A 25334-nucleotide genomic window follows, 5' to 3' on the forward strand; every position below is an offset into this window, starting at 1 on the left:
AGATCTTTCGCAGTCTTTCCATTGATTTTGGTGAGATGTTCTTAGCTCAAAGACTACTGATTAGTTGAATGGTGTAGTCTTGATTTTCGAATGTGGAAACTTCACGTAATTGGAACTTCTTTATATTCTCTGGTTGCTCAGATCGCTGTTTTTAGTAAAGTAAACACATTTTGAGTCATGAGAGTCTTGGTTTCAGCAACTTGTGTTTCTGTGTTGTGTTGTCATTGAGCATACTATTAAATCTGTAGTAGAAAGACTTTCTTATTTTGGGATTGACAGGTGAAACTAGTGAACAGCTGAGTAAATGTCAGTGTCTGAGTCTTTGTCTTCTTGATGCTCATTTGTTTAAAACCTGTCTTTCAGGCCGGGTGTGGTAGCTCACGCCTGTAATCCCAGCATTTTGGGAGGCCGAGGCGGATCACCTGAGGTCAGGAGTTCGAGACCAGCCTGCCCAATATGGCGAAACCCCATCTCTACTAAAAATACAAAAAATTAGCTGGGTGTGCTGGTGGGCACCTGTAATCCCAGCTACTCAGGAGGCTGAGGCAGGAGAATCGCTTGAACCCGGGAGGCGGAGGTGGCAGTGAGCCGAGATCGCACCACTGCACTCCAGCCTAGGCGACAAGAGTGAAACTCCGTCTCAAAAAACAAAAACAAAAAAACCCTGCCTTTCCATTCCTTGTGGGTAAGTACAGAGTAATGGGACCTGGCTCTTGAGGTGTCTTAGGAAATCAACAGGAGTAGGTAAAATAGCCAAGCTTGATGGGAGGTTGTAGGTGTTCTTAGCTCTTTGTTCGTATGTATGTGTGTTTTTATATTTTTATTTCCAGAAATCAGAGATAGAAATCAGTGGTCTTTCTTGCTAGACTTACCAGTATTCAGAAGCTGTGATGACTTGGAATACTTCATCCCCTAGTCGTCCTAGGGCTGAGGTGCAGGGAGCATGAGGACACAAATGATGGAACCAGCACACTTGCTGGCTCTGATTTTTCTTTTTTTTTTTTTTTAAGATAGGGTCTCTGTCATCCAGGCTGTAGTGCAGTGTCATGATCTTAGCTCACTGTAGCCTCGACCTCCCTGGTTCAAGTGATCCTCCCACCTCAGCCTCCTGAGTAGCTGGGACTACAGGCACACCTGGATATGTTTTTTTGGTATTTTTTGTAGAGACGTGGTTTTGCCGTGTTACCCAGGCTGGTCTCAGACTCCTGTGATCAAGCAGGCGCAAGCCATCTACTGTTGGGCCTTGGCCTCCCAAAGTGCTGGGAGGCCACCACACCCAGCTTTTTTTTTTTTTTTTTCTCTTTAAAGAGACATGGGCAGGGTACTGTTGCTCATGCCTGTAATCCCAGCACTTTGGGAACCTGAGGTGGGTGGATCACTTGCGGTCAGGAGTTTTGAGACCAACCTGGCCAACATGGAAACCCTGTCTCTACTAAAAATACAAAAAATTAGGTGGGCCTGGTGGCACACACCTATAGTCCCAGCTATTCCGGAGGCTGAGACAGGAGAATCGCTTGAACCCAGGAGGCGGAGGTTGCAGTGAGCCGAGATAGTGCCACTGCACTCCAACCTGGGCGACAGAGTAAGACTCTGTCCAAAAAAAAAAAAAGAGAGATGTGATCTCACTATGTTACCCAGGCTGGACTTGAACTCCTGGGCTCAAGCAGTCCTGCCTTAGCCTCCTGAGTAGCTGGGACTACAGGCACATACCTCTTTACCTGCTTCCCCCCACCCCCATAAGGTGAATTCATTTATTGCCCCTGGGAGTTAGGGGACGAGAGCATTTTGATTTTGATTTTAAATGAAAATTTGAGCTGCTTGGGAGGTAAATAGTGGGTACACATGGACATACAGAGTGGAATAATAATTGACCATTGATAATAATTGATCCCATTTTGAATACAGAGATAGATCCCTTTTGAATATTGGTGTTTTTGCCTGTCAGTTTTGTTTTGTTTTTGGAGACGAAGTCTCACTCTGTTGCCCAAGCTGGAGTGCAGTGGCGTGATCTCAGCTCACTGCAACCTCCACCTCCTGGGTTCAAGTGATTCTCCTGCTTCAGCCTCCTGAGTAGCTGGGACTGCAGGCGTACACTACCATGGCCGGCTAACTTTTGTATTTTTAGTAGAGACGGTTTCATTATGTTGGCCTGGCTGGTCTCAAACTCCTGACCTTGTGATCCGCCCGCCTTGGCCTCCCAAACTGCTGGGATTACAGGCATAAGCCACTGTGCCCGTCCACCTGTCAAATTTTTTACCTTTTTAAACATTTATTTATTTGTATTTTTAGTAAAGATGGGGTTTCACCATGTTGGTCAGTCTGGTCTTGAACTCCTGACCTCGTGATCTGCCCGCCTCGGCCTCTCAAAGTGCTGGGATTACAGGTGTGAGCCCCGCGCCCAGCCACTTTTATTTTTATTTTTTATTTATTTTTGTCGCCCAGGTTGGTTGGACAGAGCAAGAGACAGGATCTTGCTCTGTCACCCAGGCTGGTGTACAGTGGCATGGGAAGGCCTGAGTCTGAGAAGGTGTGAGCCACTTCACTTGGCCTTTCTTTATGTAAATTAATTTTGTATAGTTTTATACCTGATGTTATTTGAAATTATGTAACATGCAGTAGTCTTTGCAATAATCCAGAAACACTTGTGTGATAATTGAGTCTCACTTACCATAACGGCAATCTTGGCAAACACAGTTGAATATACCAAGCAAAAAATTACTTTCCCATTCGTTTCCCTTTCTTGCCCCTTCATTCTTGTGCTGAAATTGAATTTCTCAGTTTGAGCCCTCCTTTTCCTAAACCAAGAGGATTATTCATAACATAGTCTGAAGGATAATTTTGTTCATTTTTTTTTCTAAACTCTTGAATAATCTTGCTTTAAGGGAAACTTTGGAATAATCCTTTCAGCAAATTGGTGTAGCAGGCACTTGTGCTGGACTTGAGGAATCCAGTCCTTTTAGGAAACAGTTATGTCAGAAGTGCCTCTATTGTACAGCCCCAAGTATTTGCTTAGCACTTAGTAAAACGATAATGTGGCTGGGCACGGTGGCTCACGCCTGTAATCCCAGCTCTCAGGGAGGCTAGAGGTGGGAGGATAGCTTGAGCCCAGGAGTTCGAGAGCAGCCTGGGTAATACAGCGAGACCCCGTTCTCCACAAAAAGGAAAAAAAAAAAAAAAAAAAAGACAAAAAAAAAAGATAATGTGTATGTATTATTATTCTTCCAAGACAAAAACCATGTGACCTCTTTTTTTTTTTTCTTAGACCAAGTCTGGAGTGCAGTGGCGCGATCTCAGCTCACTGCAAGCTCTGCCTCCTGGGTTCACGCCACTCTCTCCTGCCTCAGCCTCCTGAATAGCTGGGACTACAGGCGCCCGCCACCACGCCCGGCTAATTTTTTGTATTTTTAGTAGAGACGGGGTTTCACTGTGTTAGCTAGGATGGTCTTGATCTCCTTACCTCGTGATCTGCCCACCTCGGCCTCCCAAAGTTCTGGGATTACAGGCATGAACCACTGTGCCCGGCCTGTGACCTCCTTTTACTAGACAGTTTGTCTTTTCTTTTTCTTTTTTTTTTAATTTTTATTTATTTATTTATTTATTTTGAGACGGAGTCTCGCTCTGTCTCCCAGGCTGAAGTGCTGTGGTCGGATCTCAGCTCACTGCAAGCTCCGCCTCCCGGGTTCATGCCATTCTCCTGCCTCAGCCTCCCGAGTAGCTGGGACTACGGGCGCCGCCACGTCGCCCAGCTAGTTTTTTTGTATTTTTTTAGTAGAGACGGGGTTTCACTGTGTTAGCCAGGATGGTCTCCATCTCCTGACCTCGTGATCCGCCCGTCTTGGCCTCCCAAAGTGCTGGGATTACAGGCTTGAGCCACCGCGCCCTGCCTATTTATTTATTTATGTATTTATTTATTTATTTTTGAGACGGAGTCTCGCTCTGTCGCCCAGGCTGGAGTGCAGTGGCCAGATCTCAGCTCACTGCAAGCTCCGCCTCCAGGGTTCACGCCATTCTCCTGCCTCAGCTTCCCGAGTAGCTGGGACTACAGGCGCCCGCCACCTCGCCCGGCTAGTTTTTTGTAGTTTTTAGTAGAGACGGGGTTTCACCGTGTTAGCCAGGATGGTCTCCATCTCCTGACCTCGTGATCCGCCCACCTCGGCCTCCCAAAGTGCTGGGATTACAGCTGTGAGCCACCATGCCCGGCCCCAGCTAATTTTTTGTATTTTTAGTAGAGACGGGGTTTCACCATGTTAGCCAGGATGGTCTCGATCTCCTGACCTCGTGATCTGCCCGCCTAGGCCTCCCGAAGTGCTGGGATTACAGGCGTGAGCCACCACACCCAGCCGACAGTTTGTCTTTTCATTTGACAAAGGATGAATTTAATTCAGCTTTATTTATAATAACATACTGACTTCTATATTGGAAGAGTTTTATAAAAACGTTTAAGAATGAGGAGAACTTTTGTAGCAATCACATCTCAAAATGTATCTGCAAGTTTAGCTACCTTTTGGCTTTTTGCTGTATTAACAGTTATACTATTCAAAGTGTATAGCTGAGCATGGCATAGTAGCTCACATCTGTAATCCCAGCACTTTGGGAGGCCGAGGCAGGCAGATCACGAGGTCAGGAGTTCGAGACCAGCCTGGCCAACATGGTAAAACCCCGTCTCTACTAAAAATACAAAAAATAGCTGGGTGTGGTGGCGGGCACCTGTAATCCCAGCTACTGAGGAGGCTGAGGCAGGAGAATCATTTGAGCCTGGGAGGCGGAGGTTGCATTGAGCCAAGGTCGCACCATTGCATTCCAGCCTGGGCGACAGGACTAGACTCCGTCTCAAACAAAAACATAAAAAGAAAATACAAAAATTAGCTGGGTGTGGTGGCGCGTGCTGAGGCAGGAGAATTGCTTAAACCCGGGAGGCGGGGGTTACAGTGAGCCGAGATCGCGCCACTGCCCTCCAGCCTGGGCGACAGAGCCAGACTCCATCTCAAAAAAAAAAAAAAAAAGTGTATTCTTGAAAGGTCACAGAAAAACTGCCATCTGAAATATCCAGCTGGGTGTGGTAGCTATAATCCCAACTCGGGAAACTGAGGCGGGAGGATCACTTGAGCCCAGGAGTTCCAGACCAGCATGGGCACCATAGCAAGACCGCCTCTCTACTAAAAATTAAAAAAACGAGCCAGGTGTGGTGGTGTGCGCCTGTGGTCCTGGATACTCAGGAGGCCGAGGTGGGAGGATCCCTGAGCCCAGGAGATTGAGGCTGCAGTGAGCCAAGATTATGTTACTGCACTCCAGCCTGGGTGACAAGACCCTATCTGAAAATAAATAAATAATTGGCTGGGTGTGGTGGCTCACGCCTGTAATCTGGACACTTTGGGAGGCCAAGGTGAACGGATCACTTGAGGTCAGGAGTTCGGGACCAGCCTGTCCATCATGGCAAGACTGTATCTCTACTAAAAATGCAAAAATTAGCTGGGCGTGGTGGTGCATGCCTATAATCCCACCTACTCGGGAGGCTGAGACAGGAGGATCGCTTGAACCCAGGAGGTGGAGGTTGCAGAGGTTGCGCTGAGCCGAGATCACGCTACTACACTCCAGCCTGGGCAACAGAGCGAGACTCTGGCTTAAAAAAATAAATAAAATAAAAATAAATAAATAAATATTAAACTCTCCGAGTTTCTGACCTCATTGTTTTCACTCCATGAGAGGAAGTATACCTCAAGGACCAATCATGTCTTCATACCTTCACCTGCAGTGACTGCAGTGGCTTCTCAGACTTCTTTTTTTTTTTTTTTTTTTTTTCTTTTTTTGAGACGGAGTCTCGCTCTGTCGCCCGGGCTGGAGTGCAGTGGCCGGATCTCAGCTCACTGCAAGCTCCGCCTTCCGGGTTCACGACATTCTCCTGCCTCAGCCTCCCGAGTAGCTGGGACTATAGGCGCCCGCCACGTCGCCCGGCTAGTTTTTTGTATTTTTTAGTAGAGACGGGGTTTCACAGTGTTAGCCAGGATGGTCTCGATCTCCTGACCTCGTGATCCGCCCGTCTCGGCCTCCCAAAGTGCTGGGATTACAGCTTCTCAGACTTCTTAATGCCCTCATGTTAAAGGAAAATGAAATTCTAGTTCAGTGAAGGTTTGCAGGAGTTTTCTGGCCACTTGGTGATTTCTTACAGGTAGAGAATAAATACTTTATAGCCTCATCTATCTAGGCATCATTTCAATTTAGGACTGGTTTCCTGGGCATTGAATTAAACAAAGATAATGTAGCAATACTTCCATAGATCTCTTTTCAGTTTATGTATTATATAAATGTCATTAACTTCACTTGATTGCATCTGATTGTATTTTGGAAAATCCTGGACATGAACATGTATTTAAGTCATTATTGCAAATTACAATAAAATTGTACAAGGGTTAGTAGAGTACTACTTGTTGCACAACAGAAGTCATTGGAAGCGTTACTAAGCAACCTCAGCGGGAGCGAGTTACATTACCAAGAAACACTTCTGGATCTTATTTACTTGTTTATCAAGTAGAACTGATTTTTTGCAGGACAGAAATTAGGAGCTCATTGTAGCCTTCATTTAATCCCACAAAATCCCTGTTAACAAGTGTTAAGTGCTCTTGCTAAGGGTAGATTCTTAAGCTTGACACCTAGTTGATATTTGCTGTTATCTAAATTATTAAAGTCAAGATTTGCTTAATGGTTAAGTTTTTTTGTTTTAATCCAGCTATGTTAGATACTAAAGAAGGCTTCCCCACAACCCATATGCATCTGCTTTGACTGGTGGTTTCTATCATCCTACAAAGACTGTGACTTATTGGTGAGGGCAGCTGGACAACTCTGAGAGCAACTTAGAGAAATCCATCTTGGGCACACTCTATAAAGGAGCTCCTTCTCTGCAAATAGCACCCCAGATAAGTGCACAAAAGCAAGATACCCTCGTGGACCTACACGTCCTCCCGCTTTTCAACACCCTGATGCCTGAAGGTGAGGTCTCTTTCCTGTGTGTCTTAGAAGCCATGAGCACGCTTAGGTAACTAGAGCCCTGCCACAACCTGAGCAGCACAGCACACATCTGCAGGCTTTCCTGCCAGACCTTTGCCTAAAGGTAATTTTTCTCATTAGGAGAGACTCCAGGTCAAGAGTGATGACAGTAAGGTTGCATTTAAAGCTGCATTACATTAAATAGTGGACTGGTCTAGTGATTATTTTCCCACACTGGGCAATATTTGCTTAATGATTAAGTTTTTTGTTTTTGTTTTTGTTTTTTTTAATCCAGCTATGGTTGATACTAAAGGAGGTTTTCCCACTATCCGTATGCATCTTCTATGTTTTGAAATTGCAACTATGGACAGTTATGGCTAATCCTAGTAGATTGTCTTCCCTTCTTTTAACATCTTGGATGAATTTGGGTCACACTAATTGTTATGTGAAGATGGATGTTGAATGTAAGTTTCTCTGCCATTCTTAGCCAATCTATAAAAATTACATTAGCCTAATTGCTAACAATGCCGAGAGTTTCGGTTTAGTATCCCTCTGGACAGTGTAGCTTCTGTTTTCTTACCGTATGGATACTCTGTAGATTCACCCCAGCCAGTCATGTTAAAATACCTGCATAGGCAACAGATCTGTGGAGAAAGTGCATGGGGTAATAGGTACAGGGTGATTTTGGGGGTGATGGAAATGTTCTGGAATTAGATATGGTGAAGATTACATAACATGGGTGAATACACTAAAAACCACTGAAATGTACACTTACAATTGGTGAGTTTGTGTGTTCTCTGAATTATATATCAAATTTTTAAAAAGTTAATTAGAAAATCAGTGTAGGCCGGGTGCGGTGGCTCAAGCCTGTAATCCCAGCACTTTGGGAGGCCGAGACGGGTGGATCACGAGGTCAGGAGATCGAGACCATCCTGGCTAACATGGTGAAACCCCGTCTCTACTAAAAAATACAAAAAAAAAAAAAAACTAGCCGGGCGAGGTGGCGGCCGCCTGTAGTCCCAGCTACTCGGGAGGCTGAGGCAGGAGAATGGCGGGAACCTGGGAGGCGGAGCTTGCAGTGAGCTGAGATCCGGCCACCGCACTCCAGCCTGGGGGACAGAGCAAGACTCCGCCTCAAAAAAAAAAAAAAAAAAATCAGTGTATATGAGTCCCTCCTACAATAGAGAGGGCTTCAAGTGCATGGCCTATTGCCAAGGCTCAGCAGCAATAGTGTGGGAAAGCCTGTGGTTTGCACAAAACTCCTTGGTGCCCTTTCCCCAGCTTTCTCAGTGGCTTAGGCCCTGTGTATCTATTCTAGTTGAATGCCCTCATGTTGTAAGTCTGTGGAGATGTTTTGAGATAAGAGATATGTATTCAGAAAACAAGTTTGAGACTCCTAGGTGTTGGTAATTATACTTTATCTCATCTCCAACTTGATAGCCATTCCAGGGAACAAGCAGATTTTACCAATGCCTTCATAAAATGAATCACGTCTACTTCCTGGGGTGGGTGGGAAGTGGAAGAGAAGTTTGCTCTTACTAAAATGTAATAGAGTCCGTTCTTCCGGTATTGTGAGTGTTTTAAGGTTTACCTGGGCATTTCTTTAAGGACAGGCCATGTGTTTTAGGGATTTAAAATGATGTCAGTGGCTATACTATATTAGTTCAAGTAATCACAACAAACTTTTTATTATTTCTCTATAAAATCCCTCAACTTTCACCCCTTTTTTCTTTGCCAGTGTGTAGAATTTGACAGCAGTATCAAGAGCTGAGGAGAAGGAGAAGATGGAAAGGAGTCTAGCAACTTAAAAATCTCACAGCATTCTCTGTGAGGTGACCTTTTTTCCTGTTGGTGGCTCAATTTCTTTAGGACATAAAGAAGATACTGAGGCCTGTGACAGCCTGTGACAGTATCATCAAGTTGTAACTGAACTTATTGAACTGTTTCTTCCCCTTTCTTATTCTTTATTCACAGTTTACTTTTCATGTGCATAAGTTGACTCATTTGTTTCCTGTTAGCATTTGAAACACCATATAGCCACCATAAGTCCTGACAAAATGACTTCTCATGAGGAGGGGAAAGTCCATGTCCCACCTTCCTATGAAATTTTGGCCTATTCACAAATCTACCCCCACATAAAAGAAGTAGTTATGTTCTGTAAAGAAGAGGTTGATAAAAATCTTTAGCATGGTGTTTTGTGACTTAGAAGTTTTAAGTAGTCGTTTTGGCCGGGCGCGGTGGCTCAAGCCTGTAATCCCAGCACTTTGGGAGGCCAAGACGGGCGGATCACGAGGTCAGGAGATCGAGACCATCCTGGCTAACACGGTGAAACCCCGTCTCTACTAAAAAATAGAAAAAACTAGCCGGGCGAGGTGGCAGGCGCCTGTAGTCCCAGCTACTCGGAGGCTGAGGCAGGAGAATGGCGTAAACCCAGGAGGCGGAGCTTGCAGTGAGCTGAGATCCGGCCACTGCACTCCAGCCCGGGAGACAGAGCGAGACTCCGTCTCAAAAAAAAAACAGAAGTTTTAAGTAGTCGTTCTTATATCTAAGCATTTATTAATTTTGGTAAGAACATTACTATATGTTTCTGATGTCACTTCTACTGTTAAGAGGTGCCAGGCATCTTCAGGATTTGTGTGAATCAGACCATCTAAATATAGTATAAATTAGAGACCAGTACTTGCATTTCCTGATTAAAAACAAACTAACCTCTCTTTCACTATTGAAGTAAGAGTACTTTACAATATATACAAAAAAAGTATATTAAATATCCAGTAGAGCATGCTAACGTGAACATTTCTGTTTTTATTTCATCAACTTATTTTATGGTATTGTAGTTATGGCCTGTCCGAAACTCTCCGACATGTTCTAAACAGCTTTCAGAGGGTCACTGAGGCTTATTTGCTGCTACTCTTGTTTTTCCTTTAGCTCAGTTAAGAAATGCTTAGTTAGCCGGGCGTGGTGGCTCACGCCTGTAATCCCAGCGTTTTGGGAGGCTGAGGTGGGTGGATCACCTGAGGTCAGGAGTTCGAGACCAGCCTGGCCAACATAGTGAAACCCTGTCTCTACTAAAAATACAAAAAACTAGTTGGGCGTGGTGACAGGCACCTGTAATCCCAGCTACTAGGGAGACTGAGGCAGGAGAACCACTAGGACCCAGGAGGCGGAGGTTGCAGTGAGCCGAGATCATGCCATTGCACTCCAACCTGGGCACAAGAGTGAAACTCCGTCTCAAAAAAAAGAAAAGAAAAGAACTGAAGCATTTCTTTTTTTTTTTTTTTTTTTTAGAGAGGAGTCTCACTCTGTCCCCCAGGCTGGAGTGCAGTGGCCGGATCTCAGCTCACTGCAAGCTCTGCCTCCTGGGTTCACGCCATTCTCCTGCCTCAGCCTTCCGAGTAGCTGGGACTACAGGCGGCCGCCACCTCGCCCAGCTAGTTTTTTGTATTTTTAGTAGAGACGGGGTTTCACCATGTTAGCCAGGATGGTCTCCATCTCCTGATCTTGTGATCCGCCCGTCTTGGCTCCCAAAGTGCTGGATTACAGGCTTGAGCCACCGCGCCCGGCCTTAAGCATTTCTTTTTTTTTTTTTTTTTTTTTTTTTTTTTGAGACGGAGTCTCGCTCTGCCGCCCAGGCTGAGTGCAGTGGCCGGATCTCAGCTCACTGCAAGCTCCGCCTCCCGGGTTCACGCATTCTCCTGCCTCAGCCTCCCGAGTAGTGGGACTACAGGCGCCCGCCATGTCGCCCGGCTAGTTTTTTGTATTTTTAGTAGAGACGGGGTTTCACCGTGTTAGCCAGGATGGTCTCGATCTCCTGACCTCGTGATCCGCCCGTCTCGGCCTCCCAAAGTGCTGGGATTACAGGCTTGAGCCACCGCGCCCGGCCAACTTAAGCATTTCTTAACAGTCAGCATGGTAGTTAGGAGTACCGACTCCAGGGTCACACCACCTGGATTTGAGGCCCAGCTCTGTCAATTACTAGCTGTGAGATCTTGGGCAAGTGACTTACCTCTTTGTGTATCAGTTTCCTGAGAATAGGAATATTTCCTGTCTCATGGGGTTGTTATAAGGGTGAAATAAATGAGTTCATATATGTAAAGTGCTTAAAACAGTGCTTGACACTTAGCACAGTGTAGGTACTGTTCGCCATTATTTGAACTGGGCTGTAGTCACTGCTTTCAGTTGCATTGCTCCTTGCTTCAACAGCCCTGACTGAATGCCTTCTTTAGTTGCATCCACACTAAAATAGATTTTTCAGTTCCTAGGGCACGCACGGAGGAGCAGCATCTTCAGAGAACAGTTCTCTCTTCCACATCCACTTGAATTCTTATTTCATTCTCCAGTCTTTGTAGCGCCTCCATCATACTGCTTGTATCTTATATGGTGGATGTATGTTCTAAACTGACCCACTCAGTTCAGGGCCAAATACTTTGTTGTACAGAAAACAATGTACAAAGAACATGTTAGTTTAAACATATTACTAAAGTCATAAAACTGGAGGTTTTCCAGGCTAGCTTTTTCAGGCTAGCTATGTACAGAAAAACTTTGTGGGTTTTTTGTTCTGTTTTATTTTGTTTCTTTTTTTTTGTTTGTTTTTGAGACAGGGTCTCACTCTATTGCCTAGGCTGGAGTACAGTGGCATGATCTCAGCTCACTGCAACCTCCGCCTCCTGGGTTCAAGCGATTATAGTGTGTCAGCCTCCTGAGTAGCTGGGATTACAGGTACATGCCACCACACCCGGCTAATTTTTGTATTTTTAGTAGAGATGGGGTTTCACCTTGTTGGCCAGGCTGGTCTCACACTCCTGACCTCAAGTGATCTGCCCGTCTTGGCCTCTCAAAGTGCTGAGATTACAGGTGTGAGCCACCATGCCCGGCCAGAAAAACTTTATGAATAAAGTCAAGGTATTACATGATTTGGGGGAGAATGAACGGGGCTTTTTTGTACTCTTGAATATTCTCTAAAATCAGTGATGTGAGTGACCCTTACATGAACCTTCCTCAATTTCACCAGCTCTAGGCCCCATAGGGCAAGGGGACAATTACAGAAAGAAGGGACCATGGACACACAGGACTAATTGCACACCCTTCCTGGCTCTTGTTAGTTCTTGGGGCAAGACAGCTCACAGGTATCAGAATGTTCCAGTGAGCCCCAGTGAAAAGTGGGCTGAAATAATTGCCAGTGATTGGCTCCCCCACTGTAAAACACTGACTTGCTTTAGTGCCTGTAGCACTTGAACTGTGGGTTGCTGTGTGTGTGTGCGCACATGCGTGTGTGCACAGGTGCAGTAGGGAGTTTCATTGCATCTAGGAGCTTCATAGTGGCCATAAGATCATATTGTATTTACTCTGACTAAAGGCCAGTGTGGGATCAAAGGCTAAGGTTCGGACACACTTAGAAATTCACTAGACACGGCCGGGCGCGGTGGCGCAAGCCTGTAATCCCAGCACTTTGGGAGGCCGGGACGGGCGGATCACGAGGTCAGGAGATCGAGACCATCCTGGCTAACATGGTGAAACTCCGTCTCTACTAAAAAAATACAAAAAAGCTAGCCGGGCGAGGTGGCGGGCGCCTGTAGTCCCAGCTACTCGGGAGGCTGAGGCAGGAGAATGGCCTAGACCCGGGAGGTGGAGCTTGCAGTGAGCTGAGATCCGGCCACTGCACTCCAGCCTGGGCGACAGAGCGAGACTCTGTCTCAAAAAAAAAAGAAATTCACTAGACACTTACTTTATTTGCCTGAATAATACTCCCTGAGCTTGCTTTTTCTATCAGAGAGAATATTCTTTTTTTTTTTTTTTTGAGACGGAGTCTCGCTCTGCCGCCCAGGCTGGAGTGCAGTGGCCGGATCTCAGCTCACTGCAAGCTCCACCTCCCAGGTTTACGCCATTCTCCTGCCTCAGCCTCCCGAGTGACTGGGACTACAGGCGCCCGCCATGTCTCCCGGCTAGTTTTTTGTATTTTTTAGTAGAGACGGGGTTTCACTGTGTTAGCCAGGATGGTCTTGATCTCCTGACCTCGTGATCCGCCCGTCTCGGCCTCCCAAAGTGCTGGGATTACAGGCTTGAGCCACTGCGCCCGGCCTATCAGAGAGAATATTCTAAATCAGGATCACTTTAGAAGATTTGGAAGCCACATCTCTGTAGCTGTGTAGTGTGTCAGATCCATCCAAATATTTACCTACCACCAATTATAGCTTTATTTTCCCTTTTTTTTTTTTTTTTTTTTTTGAGACAGAGTCTCGCTCTGTCGCCCAGGCTAGAGCGCAGTGGCCGGATCTCAGCTCACTGCAAGCTCCGCCTCCCGGGTTTACGCCATTCTCCTGCCTCAGCCTCCCGAGTAGCTGGGACTACAGGCGCCCGCCACCTCGCCCGGCTAGTTTTTTGTGTTTTTTAAGTAGAGATGGGGTTTCACCATGTTAGCCAGGATGGTCTCGATCTCCTGACCTCGTGATCCACCCGTCTCGGCCTCCCAAAGTGCTGGATTACAAGCTTGAGCCACCGCGCCCGACCTATTTTCCCTTATTTTTTAAAGCTTTTTTTTTGGGGGGGGGGAGATACGGTCTTACTGTGTCACCCAGGCTAGAGTGCACTGATGTAATCATAGCTCACTGCAGCCTTGAACTCCTGGGCTCAAATGATCTTCTCACTTCAGCCTCCTGAGTAGCTGGGACTACAGGCCTGTACCACCACACCTGACTGATTGTTTATTTTTAGATTTGTTTCGTGAAGTCAGGGTCTTCCTATGTTGCCAGGCTGGTCTGGAACTTCTGACCTCAAGCAGTCCTCCGTCCTCTGCTCCCCAAAGTGCTGGGCCTGAGGCACCGCACCCAGCCTAAACTAAAAGCCGTTTTTAGTAACTCCCACCAATGTGGTTATTGTTAGAAAGTTGTATGGTTTCTGCATCATGTTTGGTGTCAGAATGTGTACGTATATCCTTATAAATATCGAATGTAGAACTGATAGTAGTTTACCTTTCAGATTTGCAAAAATAAGGAAAGATTTTTAGCAGCTTGTAAGAAACATATACATACTTGGATGAATAATTAGAATTTTAATTTACAGCTCATATGCTCTTTGAGGGTAAAACATACTTTATTCTCAAACTTAAAGAACCTTGGATAAGCCATGAATTATGGCCTCAGTGACTACATTTCTTTTTAGGAGTTATATGTGGGGGAAGGAAAGAAGTAGGTACATGGAAGTGTTAACATGGAAAACGGGAGATTATAGAGAAGCATTATTTGAGCCTTTGGATACTACAAATAATCTTCAACAATGACAGGGGTTTTTTGGCTTTTTGTTTTTCTTTTTGTGCTAGTTGCAGAATCCTATCATATTGTGGTTAGATTTCTTTTTTTTTTTTTTTCTTGAAACGGAGTCTCTCTCTGTCGCCTGGGGTGGAGTGCAGTGGCGGGATCTCAGCTCACTGCAAGCTCCGCCTCCCGGGTTCACGCCATTCTCCTGCCTCAGCCTCCTGAGTAGCTGGGACTACAGGCGCCCGCCACCTTGCCCGGCTAGTTTTTTGTATTTTTTAGTAGAGATGGGGTTTCACCGTGTTAGCCAGGATGGTCTCGATCTCCTGACCTTGTGATCCGCCCATCTTGGCCTCCCAAAGTGCTGGGATTACAGGCTTGAGCCACCGCGCCCGGCCTGTGGTTAGATTTCAATAAAGAATGTTTAAGATCAGGATTTTGTCTTGCATTTAAAAAAGACCCTATATTCAAGTTAAAGCTTGTATATATTTGTTTTCTGTTTTTGTTTTTGAGACAGAGTTTTGCTCTGTCCCCCATGCTGGAATGGCCAGGAGAGCAGCAGGAGCTGCAGGAACAGGTGCTTCCTCACTGGCCACTCCATCTTGAAAACTCATGGCCCATGTCCCGAGGCTGAGTGGCATCCAGAGTGACTTATTCTACCGGCTCAATCTCTTGTCCCTTTTGTTGGGCTTACATCTTGCTGTTCACTGTTCTGGGATTCACCAAGTCCTGAGCAAATCTGGTGTTGCAGCGCCATCTCTTTCTGTTGGCTTGTCTTTTTTTTTTTTTTTTAGATGGAGTCTTGCTCTGTTGCCCAGGCTGGAGTACAGTGGTGCAGTCTCGGCTCACTGCAAGCTCCGCCTCCCAGGTTCATGCCATTCTCCTGCCTCAGCCTCCCGAGTAGCTGGGACTACAGGTGCCCACCACCATGCCTGGCTAAGTTTTGTGTTTTTAGTAGAGGCAGGGTTTCACCTTGTTAGCCAGGATGGTCTCAAGCTCCTGACCTCGTGATCCACCCGCCTCGGCCTCCCAAAGTGCTGGGATTACAGGCATGAGCCACCGCGCCCGGCCCTGTTGGCTCGTCTTAGTTGTCTGGAGTTCATCATTGTCTTGCCTATATGTCTCTGTACTCAAATCTGTAGGTTTATCCAAATCAGATTATAAACAAACATAAAACATACAGGGTGGACATTCATGCAGACATGCACTCCACAAAAAGACCACAGCTCTTTTTTTTTTTTTTTTTTTTTTTTTTTTTTTTTTAAGACAGAGCCTTGCTCTTGTCGCCCAGGCTGGAGTGCAATAGGGGGATCTCGGCTCACTGCAATCTGGGCCTCCTGGGTTCAAGCGACTCTCCCGCCTCAGTCTCCCGAGTAGCTGGGATTACAGGTGCATGCTACCACACCCGGCTAATTTTTGTATTTTTTAGTAGAGGCGGGGTTTCGCCATGTTGGCCAGGCTGGTCTCGAACTGACCTCAGGTGATCCCCGCCACCTCAGCCTCTCAAAGTGTTGGGATTACAGACATGAGCCACCACTCCTGGCCTAATTTTTGTATTTTTAATAGAGATGGAGTTTTGCCCTGCTGGCCAGGCTGGTCTTGAACTCCTGATCTCAGGTGATCTGTCCACCTTGGCCTCCCAGAGTGCTGGGAATACGGGCATGTGGCACTACACCAAACCACGGTTAGTTTTTGTATTTTTAGTAGAGACGGGGTTTTGCCATGTTGACCAGGTTGATCTCAAACTCCTGGCCTCAGGTGATCCACCTGCCTTGGCCTCTGAAAGTGCTGGGATTACAGGCATGAGCCACCATGTCTGACTGGTACCCAGCTTTTGCCAGTAGTCATCATGATACCCATTGGTTGTTGGAGGAAATAGAAACAGGAATTAATCTGTAGTGGCTGTGCATGGTGGCTCATGCCTGTAATCCCAGCACTTTGAGAGGCTAAAGAGGGTTGCTTGAGGTCAGGAGTTTGAGACCAGCCTGGGCAACGTCATCTCTATAAAAAAATATAAAAATTAGCTGGGTGGGGTGGCAGGTGCCTATATTCCCAGCTATTCGAGAGGCTGAGGTGGTAAGATTGCTTGAGCCTCGGAGGCTGCAGTGACCTGTAATTGCACCACTGCACTCCAGCCTGGGTGACAGAATGAGACTCTTTTTTTTTTTCAAAAAGTAGATCTGTAATGGTCTCTGCACATTCCCAGTACCAATGACAAAAGAGGAGCCAAATGCCAGCAACCGACCCCGTGTGTGAGGCGGAAGATCTCAACGTTAGTGTTCAGGTGAGGAACAAAGCTGAGCAGACATGATGTGGAATAGAGAGCTTGCTGAGTTAATTGCCAGGAGAAGTATCTAAGTCAGAGCTTGGAGCTGCTTCTCTGTGTTTTATTGGGTTCGTGCAGAGCTGCTTTATACCAGGCTTGTACCACTTGGTATGCTTTTTGCTTTTCTTTTCACTTCCACACCTCTCAGGCACCTGCTGTGGGTCAGCTCTGTGCAGGGGTACAAAGATGATAGATGTGGCAGTGTATAAAACAGTCAGAATCCACTGTGGTGGCTGTACCCGCAGTATTCACATAGTGTAGTAGGAACATGGAAGAGGGGGCAGGCAGGGTCAGGGAACCCTCAGGGTGATCTAGACCCAGGGGACAACATGATCAAAAGTATGGAGATGTAAGGGTGTGATGCGATGGGGCATATCAACTGTTTAGAGCAGAGGTCACCTGTAATCCCAGCACTTAGGGAGCAGAGGCCAGAGGATAGCTTGAGCCCAGGAGTTCGAGACCTGCTTGGGCAATATAGTGAGACCCCTTTCTCCACAAAAAGGGTTAATACCCAAGTGTAGAGCAGAGGTCGGCAAACCGGTTTGCATACCAAATCCAGCCTGCTGCCTGCTTTTTTTATGGCCCACAAGCTAATAATTGTTTTCACTTTCTTTTGAGACAGGCCTCAGTCTGTCCTCCTGGCTGGATGGAGCACAGTAGAACAGTCTTGGCTCACTGCAACCTTGACCTCCCAGGCTCAAAGAATCCTCCTGCCTCAGCCTTCTGAGTAGCTGGGACTATAGGTGTGCACCACCACACCTGGCTAATTTTTGTACTTTTTTGGTAGAGATAGGGTTTTGCCACATTGCCCAGGCTGATTTCCTAACTCCTGAGCTCAAGCAATCCACGGCCTTGGCCTCCCAGAGTTCTGGGATTACAGGCATGAGCTACTGTGCCCTCCCTTCACATTTTTTCAATGGCTGAAAAAAATGACATTTCGTGATGTGACGATTATATGAATTTCAAAGAGTCCCTAAATAAAGCCTCCTTTGGGCCGGGCACGGTGGCTCACGCCTGTAATCCCAGCACTTTGGGAGGCCGAGTTGGGTGGATCACGAGGTCAGGAGATCGAGACCATCCTGACTAATAAAGTGAAACCCTGTCTCTACCAAAAATACAAAAAATTAGCTGGGCACGGTGGCAGGTGCCTGTAATCCCAGCTACTTGGGAGACTGAGGCAGGAGAATGGCATGAACCCAGGAGGCGGAGCTTGCAGTGAGCAGAGATCGCACCACTGCATTCCAGCCTGGGCGACAGAGTGAGATTCTGTCTCAAAAATTAAAAAATAAATAAATAAAGCTTCCTTTGAACCTGCGCTCATTTGTTTCTCTATTGTCCTGGCTGCTTATGCCCTTCAACGGCAAAGTCGAGTAGTTGCAACAGGAGACTGACTATATGTGATGCTCATTGCTTCACATTGCTGCACGTATCAGCATACCACTTTTTTTTTTTTTTTTTGAGATGGAGCCTTGCTCTGTTGCTCAGGCTGGAGTGCAGTGGCACGATCTGGGCTTATTTCAAGCTCCGCCTCCTGGGTTCATGGCATTCTCCTGCTTCAGCCTCCCGAGTAGCTGGGACTACAGGCACCCGCCACCACGCCCGGCTAATTTTTTTGTATTTTTAGTAGAGATGGGGTTTCACTGTGTTAGCCAGAATGGTCTTCATCTCCTGACCTCATGATCCACCCACCTCGACCTCCCAAAGTGCTGGGATTCCAGGCATGAGCCCCTGTGCCTGGCCAGCATACCACATTTTATACATTCTTCATCACCATTGCATACCTCTTATGTCAAAAGAAGAGAGGAAGAGAAAAGTGCACTTCAAATATTATACTTTTAAGGCTCGGTGGCATGTGGATTATTTTGTTAACACATTCGGTGGCAAAGCATCTAATAATAAAGATAGCTGTGACTGTGCATGGTGGCTTATGCTTGTAATCCTAGCACTTTGGGGAGCCGAGGCAGGAGTACAACTTGAGCACAGGAGTTGAGGTTACAATGAGCTGTGATTACACTACTGCACTCCAGCCTGGTGATAGAGAAAGAAAAAGAAAGGACTATTCCTTTAAAAATTTTTTTTCCTTTTTCCTTTTTCCTTTTTTTTTTTTCTTTTTGAGCTAGAGTCTCGCTCTGTCACCCAGGCTGGAGTGCAGTGGCGTGATCTTGGCTCGCTGCAACCTCCATCTCCCGGGTTCAAGAGATTCTTCTGCTTCAGCCTGCTGAGTAGCTGAGACTACCGGCACCTGCCACCACACCTGGCTAATTTGTATTTTTAGTAGAGGCGGGGTTTCACCATATTGGCGAGGTTGGTCTTAAACTCCTGACCTTGTGATCCGCCCGTCTTGGCCTCCCAAAGTGCTGGGATTACAGGCGTGAGCCACTGCACCCAGCCCCCCCTCCCCTTTTTGTTTTTTTAGAGTCTTGCTCTGTTGCCCAGGCTGGAGTACAGTGGTGCGCTCTCAGCTCATTTCAACCTCAACTTCCCTGGTTCGAGTGATTCTCATGCCTCAGCCACCCAAGTAGTTGGGATTATAGGTGTGACTCACCACGCCTGGGTAATTTTTTTTTGTTTTTGGTAGAGATGGGATTCTCCATGTTGGCCAGGCTGGTGTCAAACTCCTGACCCCAAGTGATTTGCCCGCCTTGGCCTCCCAAAGTGCTGGGATTACAGGAGTGAGCCACTACACCTGACCTAAAAAATTTTTTCTGACCATTGCTTTCTTACGAGTTGGGAATATTGTGATAAGTGCTTCGTCTGATAATGCTGATGAATTTTTTCAGCACAGATGTCTTTTTTTTTTTGAGACAGGGTCTCACTCTGTCACCCAGGCTGGCATGCAGTGGTGCAACCGTAGCTCACTGCCGCCTCAAACTCTTGGGTTTAGTGATCCTCTCACTTCAGCCTCCCAAGTAGCTGGGACTACAGGTGCGTGCCTGGCTTTGTTTTCTTTTTCTTTTTTTTTTTTTTTTGAGGCGGAGTCTCGCTCTGTTGCCCGGACTGGAGTGCAGTGGCGGGATCTCAGCTCACTGCAAGCTCCGCCTCCCGGGTTTACGCCATTCTCCTGCCTCAGCCTCCCGAGTAGCTGGGACTACAGGCGCCCGCCATCTCGCCCGGTTAGTTTTTGTATTTTTAGTAGAGACGGGGTTTCACCATGTTAGCCAGGAAGGTCTCGATCTCCTGACCTAGTGATCCACTCGTCTCGGCCTCCCAAAGTGCTGGGATTACAGGCTTGAGCCACCGTGCCCGGCCGGCTTCGTTTTCTTAAAATTATGTTTTAAAAATGTTTTAGTGATGGAGTCTTGCTATGTTGCCTTCAAAGTCCTGGGCTCAAGTGATCCTCCCACCTCTGCCTCCTGAGTTGGTGGGATTACGGGGATGAGCCACTGCATGCAGTTAGGGATATTTCCTTACAGCAGAAATTCTTTACAAGAATGAAAGCTACATTTTTGTAGTTTCAGTTGCAGGCTACAACTGAAGCAGGTTTCTGAGTGGCTTGTTTGTTAGCTAGGCAAGGAAAGCCATTTACTGATGTTGAGTTAATTAAATTGTGTTTGATTGCAGGAGCTGGAGAAGTGTGTCCAGAGAAAACACAATTTTGTTTGAGAGTATTAGCTTTTCAGCAGGAACAGTGTCTCAAAATGTTGAGGATGTTAGGAGCAACATCAGTAGTCAATTAAAAAAGAAGGCCGGGCTGGGCGCCATGACTCACACCTGTAATCCTAGCACTTTGAGAGGCCAAGGTGGGCGGATCACGAGGTCAGGAGATTGAGACCACCCTGGCCAACATGGTGAAACCTGGTCTCTACTAAAAATACAAAAATTAGCTGGGTGTGGTGGCCCACGCCTGTAGTCCCAGCTACTCAGGAGTCTGAGGCAGGAGAATCACTTGAACCCGGGATGTGGAGGTTGCAATGAGCGGAGATCACACCACTGCACTCCAGCCTGGTGACAGCCAGACACGGTCGCAAAAAAAAAAAAAATCCAATTTAATGTGGTTTTTTTTTTTTTTTTTTTTGAGGCGGAGTCTCGCTCTGTCGCCCGGACTGGAGTGCAGTGGCCGGATCTCAGCTCACTGCAAGCTCCGCCTCCCGGGTTCACGCCATTCTCCTGCCTCAGCCTCCCGAGTAGCTGGGACTACAGGCGCCCGCCACCTCACCCGGCTAGTTTTTGTATTTTTAGTAGAGACGGGGTTTCACCATGTTAGCCAGGATGGTCTCGATCTCCTGACCTCGTGATCCGCCCGTCTCGGCCTCCCAAAGTGTTGGGATTACAGGCTTGAGCCACCGCGCCCGGCCTTAATGTGGTTTTTCCTGGCTGTTGATGAGTCCACAGCTAGTTACTATTACTGTTTAGTTTTTACTTATTCATGGAGTTGATGCCAGGTTTGAAGTGAGTGAGGAATTAACCTCTGTGAATAGTTTGTTTGGAACAATTACAGGTGACAGTATTTTCAAAAAAACTAAGAAAATACTAATTCAGTACAACCTAAAGTGTAATCTGCTAGTATCTTTTACAACTGGTGGTGGTAAAAATATGTGTACAGCAGAAAAATAATTGAACAAATTTACAAAACTTGTGAAAATGTAAGGTGGTTTATTCATTGTGTTATTCATCAGCAGGTACTTTGCAGAAAATGTTTTAATTTATCATGTGTTATTGAACCCTTAGTATCAGTAATTTTACTTGGTGTTGTGAATCATCATCAGTTCCATGAGTTTTTGTCCGAAATAGAAGCTGAGTATTCTGATGTGCCCTGCTATGCAGTAGTTTGATGGCTGAGCAGTGGTAGTTTTCTTTCAACTTTTTGAGCTCAGGGCTGAGATTGAAAATTTTCTGAGTGAGGAGAGTTGCTCTCAACCACTATTGAATGCTGAATGGCCTTGGAAATTAGCTTTTGCTGCAGACTAGGTAATATTTGTTAATGAATTCAACCTAAAACTCCAAAGTAAAACAGTGCTTATGCAAACCCTATGCTTCAGGGAAGTCATGTTGATGACAGCAAATGTTTAAATCATTATGTCATGTTAAGCTGCGTTGTATACTTCCTGTGCTGTCAAAAGTGAAAACAAAGGCAAGCTCTCCATTCCCACACACATGTTACAAATGCAGTCTATAGTTCTATCAGGGATTTTGCATCTCAATGTGAACACAAAGGAAATTTCTCTATTTTGAAATCCATCGGGTGGGCATGGTGGCTCACGCCTGTAATCCCAGCACTTTGGGAGGTGGTGGGCAGATCACTTGAGGTCAGGAATTCAAGACTAGCCTGGCCAACAAGGGGAAACCCCGTCTCTACCAAAAAAATACAAAAGTTAGCCGGGTGTGGTGGCGCATGCCTGTAGTTCCAGCTACTCAGGAGGCTGAGGCAGGAGACTCTCTTGAATGTGGGAGACAGAGGTTGCAGTGAGCTGAGATCACGCTTCTGCACTCCTGCCTGGGTGACAGAGTGAGAGTCCATCTAAAAAATAAAAATAAAAAATCTGCACAATTGAGTTTACGACATATCTTCAACTGGAAGTGATTAAAAGATAAGTATTAATGGAATTCTGGCCATGCATGGTGGCTCACACCTGTAATCCCAGCACGTTGGGAGGCCGAGGCCGGTGGATCACCTGAGGTCAGGAGTTCAAGACCAGCCTGGCCAACAAGGGGAAACCCCGTCTCTACCAAAAAATACAAAAATTAGCCGGGTGTGGTCGCGGGTACCTGTAATCCCAGCTACTCGGGAGGCTGAGGCAGGGAGAATTGCTTGAACCCGGGAAGCAGAGGTTGCGGTGAGCCAAGGTCGTGTGACTGCACTCCAGCCTGGGCGACAGAGCGAGACTCTGTCTCAAAAAAAAAAAAAAAAAAGTTAGTAGAATTCTATAATTGTCATCTAAGAGATGGATATCCTGAATAAAAATTATAGGCCGGGCGCGGTGGCTCAAGCCTGTAATCCCAGCACTTTGGGAGGCCGAGATGGGCGGATCACGAGGTCAGGAGATCGAGACCATCCTGGCTAACACGGTGAAACCCCATCTCTACTAAAAAAATACAAAAAACTAGCCGGGCGACGTGGCGGCGCCTGTAGTCCCAGCTACTCGGGAGGCTGAGGCAGGAGAATGGCGTGAACCCGGGAGGCGGAGCTTGCAGTGAGCTGAGATCCGGCCACTGCACTCCAGCCTGGGTGACAGAGCGAGACTCCTTCTCAAAAAAAAAAAAAAAAAAAAAAAAAAAAAAAAAAAAAAAAAAAAATTATATGCTTGGCTGGGCGTGGTGGTTTACGCCTGTAATCCCAGCACTTTGGGAGGCTGAGGTGGGCAGATCACAAAGTCAGGAGATCGAGACCATGGTGAAACCCCATCTCTACTAAAAATACAAAAAATTAGCTGGGCGCGGTGGCGGGCCCCTATAGTCCAGCTACCTGGGAGGCTGAGATGGAAGGATCACCTGAGCCCTGGAGGTTGAGGCTACAGTGAGCTGTGATTGCACCCTGCACTCCAGCCTGGGTGACAGAGTGAGACTGTCTCAAATGGAACAAAAACAAGCCCGTGTGCTTGTGGAATGTTATCAACATTTAGCAATACCTATGTATGTGAAAAGACATTTTCAAAGATGAAATACATAAAAGTCTCATTGCAGGCCAGGTGTGGTGGCTCACACCTATAATCCAGCACTTTGGGAGGTCAAAGCTGGGGAGGATTACTTGAACTCAGGAGTTCATGACCAGCCTGGGTAACATAGCGAGACCTGTCTGTACTAAAAATCAAAACAATTTAGCTCGACATGGGGGCACGCGCCTATAGTCCAGCTACTCCAGAGGCTGAGGTGGGAGGATCACTTGAGCTCAGGAGGTCAAGGCTGCAGTGAGCCCTGCTTGAGCCGCTGCACTCCAGCCTGGGCAACAGAGCAAGCCCCTGCCTTAAAGAAAGAAAAATTTGTGTGTGTGTGTGTTTGGGTGTGTATATATATAAAATATATATGTATGTATTACAGAATCAGAATTAACGATGAACATTTGTAATCCATTTTGATAAAAGGGATCCCCCAACTTTGCAAAATGTTATCCCCTCAAAAAGAAATCTAAAGTCCGCTGGGCGCAGTGGCTCACACCTGTAATCCTAGCACTTTGGGAGGCTGAGGTGCTTGAACCCCAGGGGCAGAGTTTGCAGTGAGCCGAGATCATGCCACTTCACTCCATCCTGGGCAAAAAAGTGAGACTCCGTCTCAAAAAAAAAAAAAAAAAAAAAGAAAAAGAAATCTAAAGTCTGAAATATTTACCATTTGGTCCTTTACAAGAAGAGTTTGCTGGCTGGCACAGGGGCTCATGCCTGTAATCCCAGCACTTTGGAAGGCTGAGGCGGGCGGATCACAAGATCAGGAGATCGAGACCATCCTGGCTAACACGGTGAAACCCCATCTCTACTAAAAATACAAAAAAATATTAGCCACGTGTGGTGACACACACCTGTAGTCTCAGCTACTCGGGAGGCTGAGGCAGGAGAATTACTTGAACCTGGGAGGCGGAGGTTGCAGTGAGCCAAGATCACACCACTACACTCCAGCCTGGACGACAGAGGGAGACTCCGTCTCAAAAAGAAAGAAGAAAAAAAAAAGAGTTAAATTCGGGCTCTAGGAAGAGGGTTGAGCACCATGCAGTGTCATCTGGACAGAGAAAGGCCAGTAACAGAGAGGTCAGTTTAGGAAAAGGTCCTAAGTCCCTGATCCAGGGCAGTGGGAATGGAAGTGAAGAGGCTTAACCTGGAATCTGTGGCTCACTGTCTGTCCTGATCTATGAGAGCCCTGCCAGCTAGAGCCTCTGTGGAGTCTCAGCTGCATGTGGCATTGTGGACATGTCTGCCCCAAGTCAGCAGGCTCACCAGGTCTAGCTCCTGTTCCTTCTCCAGGACAGACTGTGCCCAGAGGCAGGGTGAACATATCCTGCGTTTCTCCTCCTGCCTCCCTGTGCTTTCATAAGGCACTGACACCAGGCAGGCATGTGTCACTCTTAGAACTACCAGGTTTAGCAAATAAAGGATGCCAGCTGGGCATAGTGGTGCATACCTGTAATCCCAGCTACTCTGGAGACTGGGGCAGGAGGATTACTTGAGGCCAAGAGTTTGAGGCTGTGGTATATACCATGATTGAGCCTGTGAACAGCCACTGCACTCCAGTCTGGGCAACATAACAAGACCCTGTCTCTTAAAAACAAACCAAGATGCCAGTTACATTAGAAACAGATAATTTCGGCCGGGCACGGTGGCTCAAGCCTGTAATCCCAGCACTTTGGGAGGCCGAGACGGGCGGATCACGAGGTCAGGAGATCGAGACCATCCTGGCGAACATGGTGAAACCTCGTCTCTACTAAAAAATACAAAAAACTAGCCGGGCGAGGTTGGCGGGCGCCTGTAGTCCCAGCTACTCCGGAGGCTGAGGCGGGAGAATGGCGGGAACCCGGGAGGCGGAGCTTGCAGTGAGCTGAGATCGGCCACTGCACTCCAGCCTGGGCGACAGAGCGAGACTCCGTCTCAAAAAAAAAAAAAAAAAAAAAAAAAAAAAAAGAAACAGATAATTTCTTTTCTTTTCTTTTTTTTTTTTTTTTGAAATGGAGTTTTGCACCGGCTGGGCGCGGTGGCTCAAGCCTGTAATCCCAGCACTTGGGAGGCCGAGACGGGCGGATCACGAGGTCAGGAGATCGAGACCATCTGGCTAACATGGTGAAACCCCGTCTCTACTAAAAAATACAAAAAACTAGCCGGGCGACGTGGCGGGCGCCTGTAGTCCCAGCTGCTTGGGAG

General features: G+C 46.7%; 1 protein-coding gene and 1 long non-coding RNA gene across 2 annotated transcripts in view; both read left to right on the plus strand.

The window, feature by feature from the left end:
- The window catches only part of UNK (unk zinc finger), a 46177-nt gene that overhangs the window by 1425 nt on the left and 19418 nt on the right, over window positions 1-25334 (plus strand). The gene's annotated exons all lie outside the window — the stretch shown is intronic.
- LOC117066694 lies at window positions 567-9034 on the plus strand. Its single transcript, XR_004430451.1, has 4 exons — window positions 567-685; window positions 6725-6984; window positions 7277-7445; window positions 8720-9034. It is a non-coding gene; the product is annotated as an uncharacterized LOC117066694 (long non-coding RNA).

The sequence above is a fragment of the Trachypithecus francoisi genome, unplaced genomic scaffold (assembly GCF_009764315.1).
Source record: "Trachypithecus francoisi isolate TF-2019V2 unplaced genomic scaffold, Tfra_2.0 Lachesis_group20, whole genome shotgun sequence".
Lineage (NCBI taxonomy): Eukaryota > Metazoa > Chordata > Mammalia > Primates > Cercopithecidae > Trachypithecus > Trachypithecus francoisi.